The sequence below is a fragment of the Crotalus tigris genome, unplaced genomic scaffold (assembly GCF_016545835.1).
Source record: "Crotalus tigris isolate CLP2741 ecotype Arizona unplaced genomic scaffold, ASM1654583v1 scf7180000024297.1652928, whole genome shotgun sequence".
NCBI classification, from domain to species: domain Eukaryota; kingdom Metazoa; phylum Chordata; class Lepidosauria; order Squamata; family Viperidae; genus Crotalus; species Crotalus tigris.
Genome location: NW_024100470.1, coordinates 931,678 through 948,106, shown reverse-complemented (window position 1 = coordinate 948,106; position 16,429 = coordinate 931,678).

Here is a 16,429-nt window from a genome sequence, read left to right as displayed (position 1 = left end):
AAAGAGAGAAGCAACCTAGAACTAAGGAGAAACTTCCTGACAGTTAGAACAATTAATCAGTGGAACAACCTGCCTCCAGAAGTTGTGAATGCTCCAACACTGGAAGTTTTTAAGACGAGATTGGACAGCCATTTATCTGAAATGGTATACAGTTTCCTGCCTGAGCAGGGGTTGGACTAGATGACCTTCAAGGTCCCTTCCAACATCCTCCTCCTCCTCCTCATTATTATTATTATTATTATTATTATTATTATTATTATTATTATTGATCATCGCACAGTCAGCCAGATGTTCAGACTGGATTAGGCGTTTTGTCTACCTATCGAATCCTTACCCAGGACCTGGGATAGGCAGATGTGGATGTTTGATGGTATTACAGATATCGTCGCAGAATGGAAGCAGTTCCTAGTAAGGTTGCCTTTTGCAATTGACTAATAGCGAATTTGTCAATACCAATGGTGTTCAAGTGGTGCTCCAGTTCTTTTGGGATTGCACCCAAGGCGCCTATGACTATTGGTACTTCCCTTGCTTGCTTTTGCCACAGTCTTTCTATTTCTATTTGTAGGTCTTTGTATTTTGTTATCTTCTCCAGTTCTTTCTCGTCTATTCTGCTGTCTCCAGGCACTGCCACATCCACTATCCAGACATTTTTGTCTTTCTTATAGACAATTGTTAAGTCTGGGGTGTTATGTTGCAGGTGCTTGTCTGTCTATTTTATTATTATTATTATTATTATTATTATTATTATTATTATTATTATTATTATTATTATTATTATTATGGATCATCGCACAGTCAGCCAGATGTTCAGACTGGATTTGGCATTTTGTCTACCTATCGAGTCCTTACCCAGGACCTTGGATAGGCAGATGTGGATGTTTGATGGTATTACAGATATCGTCGCAGGATGGAAGCAGTTCCTAATAAGGCCGCCTTTTGCAATTGACTAATAGCGAATTTGTCAATGCCAATGGTGTCCAAGTGGTGCTCCAGTTGTTTTGGGATTGCACCCAAAGAGCCTATTACTATTGGTGCTACCCTTGCTTGCTTTTGCCACAGTCTTTCTATTTCTATTTGTAGGTCTTTGTGTTTTGTTATCTTCTCCAGTTCTTTCTCGTCTATTCTGCTGTCTCCAGGCACTGCCACATCCACTATCCAGACTTTTTTGTCTTTCTTATCAACAATTGTTAAGTCTGGGGTGTTATGTTGCAGGTGCTTGTCTGTTTGAATTCTGAAGTCCCAGAGCAGTTTCATTTTATCATTTTCTATGACTTTCTCTATTTTATGATCCCACCAGTTTTTGCTTACAGGCAAATGATATTTTTTGCAGATCTTCCAACGCACCATTGTTGCTATTTTGTCATGCCGCTACTTGTAGTCAGTCTGTGCAATCTTCTTGCAACAGCTTACCAGGTGGTCCACTGTTTCTTCAGCTTCTTTGCATAGGCGGCACTTATGTCTGTTGCTGTCTTCTCAATTTTGACTTTATATGCATTTGTCCTTAAGGCTTGTCTTGTGCAGCCAGAATTAGTCCCTCGGTCTCTTTCTTCAATTTTCCTGCTCTTAGCCATTGCCAGGGCTTGTTATTATCTGCTTTCCCAGCTATTTTTTTAATGTATTGGCCATGTAGTGCTTTGTCTTCCCATGCCTCTATTCTGTTCTTCATTTGGTCTTTCTTGTAGGCCAGTTTGGTCTCTTCAGTAGTTAGTAAGCCTTCCTGATATACTAATTTCAGTGCATCTTCATCATTGTTCTTCAGATATTCTTCAAAAGCCATTTTTTCTTCTTCAACCATCTGATGTACTTGTAGCATTCCACGCCCACCTATTTGCCTTGGTAGATAAAGTCTGTCAATGTTACTGCGTGGATGAAGGGCATGATTCATTGTCATTATTTTTCTGGTCTTCCTATCCATTGCTTTTAGTTCTGCTTGAGTCCAGTCCACTATTCCAGCTGTGTACCTAATGACTGGAATTGCCCAGGTGCTGATTGCCTTTATGGTATTTCTTCCATTGAGTTTGGACTTTAAGATCTTCTTCACTCTCTTGATGTATTCACCTCTAATCTTTTTCTTGACTTCAGTGTGCTTGATGTTGTCAGCTTGAAGGATACCCAAGTATTTGTAGTAATCTTCCTCATCCAGACACTTAATATTATTTTCGTGGGGCATCTTTATTCCTTCAGTTTTTACTACTTTTCCTTGTTTGATAGTAAGTGTGGCACATTTGTCCAAGCCAAACTCCATAACAATATCTTGGCTATATAGACGGACAGTGTTGAGCAGCGATTCTATTTCAGATGATGTTTTTCCATACAGCTTCAGATCATCATGTAAAGGAGATGGGATAGTCTGGCAGATGTTTTTGATGTTTGATAGCCATGTCCTGAGTTATTCAGTATTGCTGACAGAGGAAACAGTGCAATAACAAATAGTAATGGTGATTGCACTGTTTTTTTATTATTATTACTATTGTTATTATTATTGATCATCGCACAGTCAGCCAGATGTTCAGACTGGATTTGGCATTTTGTCTACCTATCGAGTCCTTACCCAGGACCTGGGATAGGCAGATGTGGATAAAAACAAAATAAACAGAGTTTGAAAGTGAGAAAAAGAAACTGAATGAAAAGGGAAACAAACATAATTGTCTTCTGTGCTTCTTTCTGTTGAGTAATTAACATCTCATACTTTTTTCCATTCTTTCTGGCCCTTTTCCTTCCCAATTCCAGAAATCTTAAATTTGATTTTTTCTTCTTTCAACAAAACAGACATATAAAATTTCCAGCCTTATAGAAATGAGGTTGTTCTTTCTCTAAGCAGAGGTGGCACAGCAGTTAGAGTGCAGTACTGCAGGCCACTTTAGCTGACTGTGTTCAGCAGGTCAGCGGTTCAAATCTCACCGGCTTAAGGTTGACTCAGCCTTCCATCCTTCCGGGGTAGGTAAAATGAGGTCCCAGATTGTTGGGGGCAATGTAAATATACACATATATATATATATATATATGTATATGTATATATATATATATATATATATATATATATATATATATATATATATACACATTGCTTACTGGTGTACACCGCTTAGAGAGTGCTTGCACTTAAAGCAGTATATAAGTCTCATAAATAAATAAATAAATAAAATAACCAGACAGACTTATTGCCATTTCTGCAAGTTCAGTTATTTTTATAGTTGAATCTTCCACTGTAGACATTGTAGAAAAAGTGGATACCTGCCTATTTTTTATTAATAATGAGAGGCTTTTGTAAGCTATAGTTTAACTTTAGCCATGATTATTAGCAGTTCCTTTTAATTGCAAGTAGTAACATTGCTTTAATACCTGCCAGCAAGAGTTGGAAAAGAAACACTCCATAGACTGACAACAAATGTTTCTCACACACTAGTGGAAAAGATGCATCTTTAAGATACATTTCAAGCAAAGCTATTCCCAGAATTAAGGAAGGTGAATGTCATGGTTCTGATAGATGAGACCAACTAAAACAGAATTCTGAGGCTTGAGTTTTCCTCTAATGACATGTTTATTGGTTACAAAGTATCAGCATGGTCAAAAGTGAAACTAAGATTAAAGTTCCCTCCAAAAAGATACATTATTGCAAAGTTAAAGTTCCCACCAGAGAAACTATGCAATCATCTATGTTTCCCCATAGAATATTTTGGCGGGCTTTCTAACTTAAGACTCAACCCCCAGTCTAACAAACAGAAATGACCTTGTTTCCCATGGGATAGAGAATTGTTTAGACTAGCCTAAAACTCCACACCCCTCCCCCATTCTTGTAGCAACCGAAAATGAGTAAGGTGGCTTCAGCCAGGTTCATTACAGAGTTGACAGTGACATTATATTTACATTAAACAGTGGTTAGGAGCATCCAGGCAAGGGTCCAGAGGTGAACAAAGTTTATCATTAGCATAAAAAAACACACTCAGAAAAATCAACTAAGATGAGATGAGATGATAAGATAAGATACAAGATGATAAGAAGACAGATAAGATGAGATGAGATGAGATGAGAAGATAAAATAAGAAGACAAGGTAAGGTAAGATAAGGTAAGGTAAGGTAGAAATAATTTCTAAGACAGGAAAATTCCAGAGAAACCTCGTGTAGACATCGGAGAGAAAATTATTGAATCTTTAAACACAGTTTTGGAATGGTATAGAGAAGATAGCAATGCAGAACTGGAAGAACTGTACAGAATTAATAGAAAATTTGCAAAGATATATTTTCACAGTTTATCAGGAAGAAGACAAGAGAACAGGTTCTCTAACAATACTTAAATACCAAACTGAGGATTAATTACCTATTAGAATGTTGTGCAAGAGAAATAAAAATAACCAAATAAGGCAGTGGCTAAAAAAGGACTAACTGGATATCACTCACTAAAACAATTTGACAGAAATACATTTCTTCTTTGTTTCTTCCTCAAATCATCCTAGAAATTTGCGGAAACCAGAGAAGTTCCTTATGGCTAGTTCTTCACTGAATTATTGACTGTCCAAGAGAATGAACAGCCACTGTAAGGTAGATGGATTCCAATGCTAAGTAGAGGAATGTAAAACCAATCATTAGGAGCATCTGAACAATAATGATCTAGAGAAGTTCCAGGTTCAGAAGATTTGTAGATAAGGATCCAATGCTTTCTAACAAGATAAATGGAGGGATAGGAAATTCCTCATTTTTCAAGTGGCTGATTTCACAGCATGAAAGATATGTTGCTTTGTAGATATGCTATGAAATAAAAATAGACCTAGCCTTTTTAGATGGCACATGTCTTCATATGAAGAAAGATATATTATTACTCATAACAAGAATCAAGAAAAAAGGAAAAGAAAAAGAGAGCAAAAGAACTTTAGAACATATCACTTTGCAGAAGAAACAAATTTTCAGTTGGTATTGTAGTACCTGGGCAAAATTTGATGAGTTTTAAATTAGAACAATTTTTAAACATTTAATATGTGGGTAATCTTAGTTTTCCAAGCAAAAATAATTATCTGCTTCATCAAGGTCACATAAAATATGTGAAATTGTTCACATTTAACCCCCATTTCAGCGAAATAATTATAGTTTGGTAAAAGAAACAGGGCATACAAACATCATAAGATGTTTAAAAAAGGAAAAAAGTATCTGCTCCTCATAATATTTACTAGTTTTCTCTATTGTGAGAAGATAAAGACTGACTCTCTAATTAAGTTGAAAATGATTATCAATTACTGTCACAACACTGGTGAAGTTACATAGAAGTAAAATAAATTGTTCATATAGCCTTGCTTTTCTGTGTTGGTTTATGGATTGAGAAAGAGTATGGCTCAAGGATTAGCAGGATGTAGATATGGTGCAACGTCTATGAACAAGGTTTATGGAGAATCTGGAATTAAGCACTGGGTGGGCTTGCATCTGGATCTTCAATTATCTATAGACCACTTCCTTTTTCCATAAATCCCATGTTTAGAGGTGGTTTGGGTAAAAACAGAGCGAACACCAATTGGATGACAAGGAATATGACAATGTAATTTGAGTATTGTGATCATTTTTTCTCAGAGCTCCTACAGTTCAGCATATTAAAGTCTTCTCCATATAATTACATAAAACCATTTAGAAGGAAGGAAAGAAAATGAAAATATTATTTCTGGGGAATAAGCATTTCATTGTTTACATTCTATTTATCAGAGTAAAAAAAAAAAAAGTAAAGAAGTCCCTCCAGATTTTACTTCACTAGTCATTGCCATCTATAGTGGGTGATGCTAATCTCCATTTCAAGGCCATTGAGCCATCACTGTCCAAAGACATTTCCATGGTCATGACATCATGGAGCATTGTTCCTTCTCACTGTAGTGGTACCTATTTATCTATTTGCATTTCTATGCTTTTGAACTGTTAGGTTGGCAGGAGCTGGGGTGAGGACATGACTCACTTAAGCCCATTTTAACTGCTGAACCACAGCACCACCCCATTTATTAGAGTAGGGATGGGTATCTCTAAGGTCATAATTTGTTTCACTAATTTGTTTGGGGGACCAGGATAGGAGAAAATATAAGTGCCTAAAGCACTCAGAAGTAATAAGAGGATTCCCATGACATGCAATGGCTTCATTCTGCACCATTTCCATTTTTTGAGCTTCAGTCAATGTATAATTCATTGAAATAATCATTTATTTATATTTCTTCTTTCTTGCCTCTCATTAATTGTTTTTTAGTATTCAGATCAGGCCTTAGTAGAATGACAAAGCATTTGGGGAAAAATATGCAGCCCAGTAACCCTGCACTGGAAGAGAGAATGGAAAAGACCTCCACAGCTACCATGTATTTCCCCTTGGTGCTCAGATATGTTGGGAAAAAAGACAACCAGACATTACAAAAACATAACAGGCTAAAGAAGATAAACTTGGTCTCATTAAAACTGTCTGGTAAATGCCGTGCTTTAAAAGCCACACAGAAGCCAACAATGGCAAGGAAAAGTAGGTAGAGCAAGACACAGTAAAATATAAGACTAGAGCCTTCGTTACATCCTAGAATGATTTCATCTGCCATTAAGTTGATATCAGCATCTGGGTATGGGGGTGCGGTTACAAGCCATATAGCACAAACAATGACTTGAATGAGGGAACAAGAAACAACAATGTAATTATCTAATGGTTTGCCTAGCCATCGCCTCATCTTTGAACCTGGTATTGAAGCCATGAAAACTAAAATCACAATGATGGTTTTGGCCAATATACAAGAAATAGCTACTGAGAAGACAATCCCAAAAGCTGTTTGTCGCAAAAAGCAGGTCACCTTTTCAGGTTGTCCAATGAATAATAAACTGCAAAGGAATGAGAGCACAAGGGAGATGAGGAGAAGGTAGGTGATGTTCCGGTTGTTGGCCTTGACTATGGGAGTGTCCTGGTATTTGATGAATATCCCAAGCACCAGAGTGGCAAGGCAAGCAAAGACAATTGCAGCAGTGGCCAAACTGAAGCCTAATGAATCTTCATAAGACAAGAAAACTATCTGTTTTGGGAGGCATGAATCATGGTTGTTGTTTGGATACTGTCCTTCTGGGCATGGCAAACAGTCATCCATATCTGTGGAAATGAATGAATGAACAAATGAATGAATAAATATTTTACTATTATTGCAGTGTAGAAGACACAGTATTAATGAAGACATAAGAAATATTGCAAAAATAATAATTTAGCCAATGAGCTCTAATTAATACTTCAATTCTAGGCTCCCTGAGTCTTATGGAATCATTAGCTATCATAAGGGCACTAATAGACCAGCTCTGTAAACAGTATAGAATTGAACAATTAAGATTAATTCTTTGATTAATCTACTTAATATTTGATACAAAAGAGGACCATAGTATTTTTTAATGTTTCGCTTATTTACATAGTTAAAAATATTAAAATAAGGTGGCACATGAAGCCATAGATATAAGGTGAAAGATACACAGTGAAAGCAAATGTTGTAAAAGTCAGTCTTTTATCTCAATGGATTGAAGATATATTCCTAGCTCATTCTAAATATATGTATACCACAGACATAATATCTCAAGGTGTTATTTTCAAATTAATAGAAAAGAACAGATTCTGGGGGGAGGAAAGTAACTACCGTATTTTCTGGCATATAAGATGACTTTCTAAGACACAAAAACCTTCTTAAAAGTTGGGGGTCGTCTTATACGCCGAGTCGTCTTATACGCCGGAAAATACGGGTATTCTATTTTATTCCTTTACACATGTGGTTTGGTATATTACTCATCAAGTTTTCTCTCCCCCCCTCACTCAAAAAGAGTCCTTGATTGGTAGAGTGGCAGTGGGAAGAGCAATTAAACTCTAAGCTGTTTGTTTCAGCAATCCGTCCCCGCGGCTCACCTCTAGCAGGCGTGTGGTTTGCAGCTGCTTTTTGCTAACTTGAAGTCACAGGCTGGTAAATGCCTGTGGGTCTCAATCTGTCTCCTCGCTGCTTCGCACTTTCCAAGCTGGAGATCAGGGTGGGAGGGAAGGATTGGAGGGAGAGGGAGGAGGGAAAGGAGGCGTGTGTGTGTTGTGTGTGTGTGCGCACGCTTCTCCTCGCTGCTTTCTGAGCTGGGAAGGATTGGAAGGAGAGGGAAGAGGGAAAGGAGACCACGCGCACGCACACACACACTTTGCATTTTCCGAGCTGGAAATCGGGGTGGGAAGGAAGGATTGGAGGGAGAAAGGAGGCGTGCGTGCGTGTGTGTGTGTGTGTGTGTGCACACGCGCACACACACACACACACTTCTCCTCGCTGCTTTGCACTTTCTGAGCTGGAAATCAGGGTGGGGAGGAAGGATTGGAGGGAGAGGGAAGAGGGAAAGGAGGCATGTGCGTGTGTGCGCGCGCACGTGGGATGGAAGACCAAGAGGAGAAGATCCAGTCTCCGGAGATCCCGGTGTGCAGCCCGGGGGAGTCGCATGCATGCCACGCACATGCACACACACGCTCAGCACTGGCATAAAAGGGCGCCTGCGGAGGAGAGAATACTGTACTCATTTGGGCTTACAGGTGGCCAATAAGAACTCAGAAAACTTCGCTCCCTTTCCTCCCTCCCTCTCCCCTTCTTCAGCGAAAGGGTGTATTAGCATGTCCATTTTTTCCCTAGGGCATATAAGAGGACAGGGAGGGCTGGGCAGGCAGGGAGAGCTGACCCACCCAATCCAACCAGGCTTTGTATACAACAACAAGCCAATCACCGGTAAGGTACATCGCTTGCCAGTGATAAGGTATATCGCTTGCCATGATTGGCTGGTTGTTGTATACTGGGTACGTACCGGTACAGTACAGCACCAGTATCTGTACCAGTTCATACAGTAGAGCACCAGTACATACAGTACTGTATACATGTCCAACAGTCAAGATGCCATCATGGCTCCACCAGCAAGAAGAAGGAAATATGAAGCCAGTTTCAAACTTAAAGTTGTAAACTTTGCCATGGAACATAATAACTGCGCTGCTGCAAGACAATATGGAGTAACAGAAAAGATGGTTCGGGACTGGAAAGCAAATGAAAAAGTGTTAAAGAGTATGGCAAGGGGTAAGTGTGCATTAAGAAGAGGCACCCCACATTGGCCAGAACTTGAAAAACATGTAGCAGACATGGTGAATGAGCATTGCCAAAATGGTTATGTAGTGACACGAAATAAAATATGTTTGTCTGCACTTCAGTGGGCCAAATCTAACCCAGATCACAGCAACAGATTTAAGGCCACTGTATCTTAGTGTACTAGATTCTTGAAAAGGCATAATATGGTACTGAGGCAAAAGACAAAAATGGCACACAAATTACCTGCAGATCTTGATAGCAAAGTAATTAGTTTCCATCGATACGTAATACAACAGCGCATTAAACATGGCTATGTGTTAAGTAGTATTGGAAATATGGATGAAACTCCAATGAATTTTGATATGGTTGGAAATAAAACTGTCCATCAAAAAGGTGAAAAAACAATTTTAATTAAAACAACAGGACATGAGAAGTCCAGTTTTACAGTGGTACTAGGATGCACAGCTGATGGTGCCAAACTGAGACCAATGATTATTTTTAAAAGAAAAACAATGCCGAAACTCAAGTTCCCTGTTGGTTGTTTTGTACATGTGAATGAAAAAGGCTGGATGGATGAAGAAGGGGTAAAGCTATGGCTTGATAATGTATGGAGCAGGCGACCAGGTGGACTTCTTCAAAAACGTAGTCTACTGGTGTGGGATATGTTCAGGGCTCATTTAACTCCCAGCACCAAGCAAAGGCTTGCAAGAATAAACACAGATGCGGCAGTTATTCCTGCAGGATTGACATCGTTGGTACAGCCACTGGATGTGTGCCTAAACAAGCCATTTAAAGATCGCATTCGAGAACAGTGGAATGAATGGATGGTTAGCGGCGAAAAGTCATTCACAAAAGGAGGAAACATGCGTGCTCCACAGTTGGATGTTTTGTGCAAGTTTGTCATAAAAGCCTGGAATGATATTGATGCAGAAACAGTAATCAAGTCTTTCAAGAAGTGTGGCATATCAAATTCATTAGATGGTATGGAGGATGACTACTTGTGGCAAGATGACAAGGAAGCTGAAGCTGAGACCACACCATCTGATACAGAATTCGATCCGTATGATGACTGCCTTACAAATGTACCACAAGATGTCATTGATATTTTTATGATATCAGATGATGAACAGGATGATTTTGAAGGCTTTTAAAGGGAAACTGTCACGCAAGCAAAACCTGTAAAAATAGCTTGCAGTTATGATGGGCGTTGCTGACTCGCCAGGGACTTGCCCGGCACTTGCTCTTTCTATTGTTTTTTATCTTCCTCCTATCATCATCAGTTCAGTTTGGTTGACAGCTTAGAAAACAAACAGCATGGCAGCTCCCATGGTTTTATTGTCTTATCCTTCCTTTCAGCTTTAGAGTGAATTAGGAAAAGTTTAATCCACTTGCACTGTTTTATGTTTATATGTTTGATGACAGCCTTATGTTTATAAATGACAGTTTTTCTGCTAAGTACCTGCATGTCATAAGCATTTGAATTAAAATTACCATATTGAAATCAAATCTGATGTTTTTTAATTTTTATTTGGTGTGCGTTGGAAGAGGGGTAGTCTTATACGGTGAGTATAGCCCAAACTCTATATTTTAACTGGAAAAGTTGGGGGTCGTCTTATACGCCCAGTCGTCTTATACGCCGGAAAATACGGTAAAGAAAATTCATCTCACATGTTTTCTGAAGTTTAAAAATGGAGAATTGTAATTAGCCTGGCTAACCTATATATAGAGGAGATGCAAGCCTTTAATCTAAATGTATGCAAATTGGAATATGCATATTTACTGGATAGAGCAGCACAGTTTTTGATTGCTTAGAGAAGTACATCAGACCTTCAGTGAGGAAGTGAGGAGAATTGCAAAGGAAATGCTGATTTTGAGAGAACAAGTAGACAATATTTCATGAATTTAATTTCTATCTAGAGCTAATGTTAAATTTCCTTTAGTTGCTTTCTTCTTGATATTTGTCTGGCTTTTTTATCAGCTTTAATTGGCTGGATGTCTTGGGGGTGAGATGACAAGGTTCATTGTTCCCGGGAAGGTAATTAGGAGATGATAAAATATTTTCCTTCATTTCACTCCTCTCACATAAACATAAAATGTTTACTTTACATTTTTTCCTAACTACAGAGGTGTTCATGGAATGGTTAATATTTCTAAACTGAAGAAACCTTGCCTTTCTTACTTGTAATCTTCCCTTCTGGACATGGAGAGCACTCATAGCAGCAAAAGGGCTTCCCTTCTATTTTGTTATTCTAGAACCAGAATTACATTTGTCATTACGCAGGGAATGAGTTTTTTTCTGAGTGCAGAAGATGAAAAATAAAGGAATCAGTTTGTTAGTTTTGTCATGCCTGCAGCGTTGTTCTTACTGAAACACAGAAACATTCTAAATGTATTATTCGATGGGACTTCAGAATGAGACATTTTCAGATGATTATAGTATTCATCAGTATCTATATGGTTCTTAGTTCTCATGGCAAGCATTTACAGGGTACTGTGCATCTTGGATATAATGAAAGATATCTAGTAAACATTGAATTGAAGTGCAGCGGACAGGGATTTATGTTCAATTTAACACATACAATGATCACTTATCCAAGTCAATAGCCTCATTCTGCTTAATATCAAGCTCAGCTCTTTGACAACAATACAGAAATATTTTACTATTGTTCTCCAGGATTTTGTGATACTCACCTAGCCTAATCCCTGAAGTTCTTACTTATACAGCTATTCCAATTCTCAATTAGCCTTGTAATCACATATCACACTGAAGAGCAATCTCAATTCAAAACATGATTTCATTTTCTGAATAGAGCTATTGATGTTACAGTAGAAACAGTAAATCATCCACCAGAATACAGAGTCCTCAACTTAAAACTGGTGACTTGATGACCATTTTAAGTTATGATAGACTTTTAAAAAACTACTTACAACTGTCCTGAAAGTTAGAAATGCAAAAAATTAACACCAAAACTTCAGGCCTCTTGTGGTTGTAATTTGAGTACTATCTATATTCAGAATGTGGATTAAAGTATCTTGAAATCTATGAAAAATACTATATATGTCTGATATACTCTTCTGGCCATACTATGGAGTCCTTTAAAATGTTGGCCAGAGGAGCATAACACTTTTCTTCTGTTCAGAAGGTTGTCAAGATACTGTCATCTAATTGCAACTAAAATGTAGAGCACATCCCAAATCAAAATTCAAGTACAATACCTGAATAATACTGACATTGCTGCAATAGAAGAAAAAGTCACATTTTGTGAATATTCAGAATGTAGATTAAGACATTTCCAAATCTATACAAAATATATACCTGGTTAAATCTTATAGGCCATCCAATGGAGTCTTCATGAATGTTGAGTGATTTGGAAGAGAAAGCATTTGGGTTTACCCATCCAACTTTGACTTTTGTAAATGTGTTATTTGAATTTGTGACCCAGTTGAAAATATCAAATGCAGCAATTATATGCCCTTTGTCATCAAAGGAAATATTTTCTCCAGCACTGTTTTGAAAGGAAGTATTTCTTATAAACTTGTGGAGCTAAATTGAAGAGAAAGAAAATGATTCTAGGAGAACCTTCATAATAATCCTAATGCAATTTAAAACTAAGATTTAGAGGAAGGAAATCTACTGAAGCAGGAGAAGGAGAATTCATTCAAACCAGTTGTCTGGACAGAGTAGTGTTACTACTCTAAGTTTGGGAGACATATTTGGGAGATGAATTACTTTTAATTTACTAAAAACTGTTCTATTCAAGTGTGCTATGTTTCTTTTTTTTTCCTTATGATTTGAAACATGCTACCAAAATGAGCTATTTTCTATCTAATTTTGGAAATGGAAACTACAATTTAAAAATAATAACATATTGATAAAGATTGTTTACATTATGTTAACAGAAACACATATATACAAACACACTCAAAATAAACAAACAAAATAGCAAAACAATAATATTATATATCTACAAACGTCATCTTCATTGTCGTGGCAAAGTTGTCATGGCACAGCTGAAAGAAGCAATGAGCTAAGCTGTTCAGGGTCACCCAAGATGGAGAGATCATATTGGAGAGTTCTAAAAAATTGTGGTCCACTGGAGAAAGAAATGGCAACCCACTCCAGTATCCTTGCAAAGAAAACCATATGGACAGTATCAAAAGGCTAAAAGATATGACACCAGAAGATGAGCCCCTCCATTCGGAAGGTGTCCAATATGCTACAGGGGAGGACTGGAGAGCAATTACAAGTAGCTCCAGAAAGAGTAAAGAGGCTGGGACAAAGCTGAAATGACATTCAGTCATGGATGTGTCTAGTGAAATGAAAGTTGGATGCTGTAAAGAACAATTTTGCATAGAAAGCTGCAATGTAAGATCTATGAATCAAGGTAACCTCGATGTGGTCAAGCATGAGATGGCAAAATTGAATATCAACATCTTGAGAATCAGTGAACTGAAGTGGACAGTAATCAGCAAAAAGTATACTTATGAGTATAGAGTGGAAATGATGAATGGATTTATGGGATTGGATCTGGAAGACAGCATCCCTCAATTACTATGGATGAGGTTCATAACATTGTAGAGGAGGCAGCAACTAAAACCATCTGAAAGAAAAAGAAATGTAATGAAACAAGTGGCCTTACAAATAACTGAGGAAAGAAGGAAAGGGAAAGGGAAAGAAGAAAGGGAAATATATACTCAATTGAATACAGATTTCCAGAGAATAGCAAGGTTAGATAAGAAGGCCTTGTTAAGTGAACAATGCAAAGAAATAGAAGAAGACAATAGAATGGGGAAAACTAGATATCTCTTCAAGGAAATTGGAGATATTAAGGAAATTTTTCCTGCAAAGATGGCACAATAAGGGACAAAAATGGTAGAGACCTAAGAAGCAGAAGAGATTAAGAAAAAGTGGCAATAATACACAGAGTAACTATACAAGAAATATTTTAATGTTCCCGATAACTACAATAATATGATTGCTGACCTCAAGCCAACATTCTCTATCACAAAGTCAAGTGAGCCTTAGGAAGCTTTACCAACAACAAAGCTGGAGAGTTGAGATATTTAAAATCCTAAAAGTTGATGCTGTTAAAGTTCTGCACTCAATATGTCAGCAAATTTGGAAAACTCAACAATGGCCACAGGATATTCCAATGCCAAAGAATATTAAAACTAACATACAAGTACACTCATTTCACACACTAGCAAGATCACACTCAAAAATCATACAAGCTAAGTTTCAGCAATACAAGCTGGGCTTCAAAGAGGAAGTGGATTTAGAGGTCAAATTGCCCACACTTTTGACTACACTGAAGCTTTGGATTGTGTAGAACACAACAAACTGTGGCAAATTCTTAAAAAGATGAGACTATCAAACCACATTCTGTGCCTCCTGAGGAACCTGCATGCAGGTTAAAACCAGACATGGATCAACTGATAGGTTCAAAATAGGGAAAGAAGTATGACAAGACTGTATATTGTCACCCATCTTATTTAACTTATATGCATATTATGCAAAATCATGCAAAATACTGGGCTGAATGAGTCACAATCCAGAATTAAGATTGCTGGAAGAAATATCAACAACCTCAGACATGCAGATGATACTCTAATGCAGACATGTCAAACACAAAGCCCGGGGGCTGGATGCAGCCCACAAAATGGTTTCATGTGGCCCACGAAGCCATCCTGGAAACAGTGAGGGAACAGTCCCCGCTGCCTTGGCCCTGGCCCAGGCCAGTCAGGAGTCAATGTACAATTTTGTGGTGGCCATCTATGCTGAAACACATTCAGTCTTAGCTCCATAAGCCCCCCCTGGCATGGCCTGAGAGGAACAGTGAGGCTCCTCCAGTGGACCATGCCTTGGCACTTGCCCCGGTCCCACCCCCTTCTGCCAGAGACCCTCAGATCTATCCCACTCCTGCCCAGGCCCCCAAAGGCCCCCTTGATGCAAACGATGAAGAGCTGGCCACACCCACCCAGTAGGCCACACCCACTCCATCCATGCCCACCCAGTAGGCTGCATCCACCCTGGCCACACCCACCCGGCCCCCTGAGGGCAACCGCAATGCTGATGCGAACCTCAATGAAATTGAGTTTGACACCCCTGCTCTAATGGCAAAAAATTAAGAGCCTTTTGATGAGGGAAAAAGGAGAGTGCAAACGTTGTCTTGAAACTCAACATAAAACAAACAAACAAACCCTAAGATCATGGCATGGCAAATAGAATGGGAAAAATGGAAGCAATGACAGATTTTCTTTTCTTGGGATCCAAGACCACTGCAGATGGTGATCATAGCCACAAAATTAAAAGGCATTTGCTCCTTGGGAGGAAAGCTATGGCAAATCTAGACAGCATATTAAAAAGCAGAGACATCACCTTTTCCCCATGTTATGGTGTATAGTCAAAGCTATGGTTTTCCCATGTTTGGCTCTGAGTGTTGCACCATAAAGAAAGTGAAGCAATTGATGCTTTAAAATTGTGATGTTGAGGAAGACTCTAGAGAGTCCCTTAGTTGATTCTAAAGCGAATAAACCGTGACTGTCCTTTGGGAGGTCAGATAATGAAACTGAAGCTGAAATGCATTGGCAACCAAATAAGAAGTGAAGAGTCATTGGAAAAAGACCCTGATGTTGGGAAAAAATGAAGGCAAAAGGAGAAGAGGACACCAGAGAATGAAATGGATTGAAAGGGTTGTTAACACAGTGGGAAGATAGTAGAGCACAGGAGACCCCAGCATGGTGTGGTCCATGGAGTTGCAGAAGGTTGGGCACAACGTAGTGGTTGAACAACTACGTATTTCATCTATTCTTAACATTCTAGATCAGTGGTTCTCAACCTTTCTAATGCCGTGACCCCATAAAACAGTTCCCCATGTTGTGATGACCCCCAAGTGGGTGTGGCCACCAATAAGAGGGAGTAGGACAGCTAGGGAAAAGGGAAAAAAATGGCGGACTGCGTTGTTTGGTGACCCCCGTGAAATGGTCGTTTGACCCCAAATGGGGTCCCGACCCACAGGTTGAGAACCACTGTTCTAGATGTATATTACATATTCACCAATTACATATTTAAAGAGAATGAATAAAAAAGAGAGCAACTTATTCCTTTTTTTTTAAAAAAAAAAGGTAAAATAATGTGTCATTGATGTAATTTCCCTAAAAAGATAGCCATCATTATATCTTGGGAGTTTTGGTAACAAATTACATACAAATTTATGAGGTATGAGAAGTACATTTCTATTTCTTTTATTTTTCTTTCCTTGTGCTTCTGGGTAACATCTTGTTTCCATATTCTATTTTTCCCATAATGTTGAGCTATCTAATATGTCCCCTTCAACAGTGCTTTGGAAGATACCTGCCAGGCT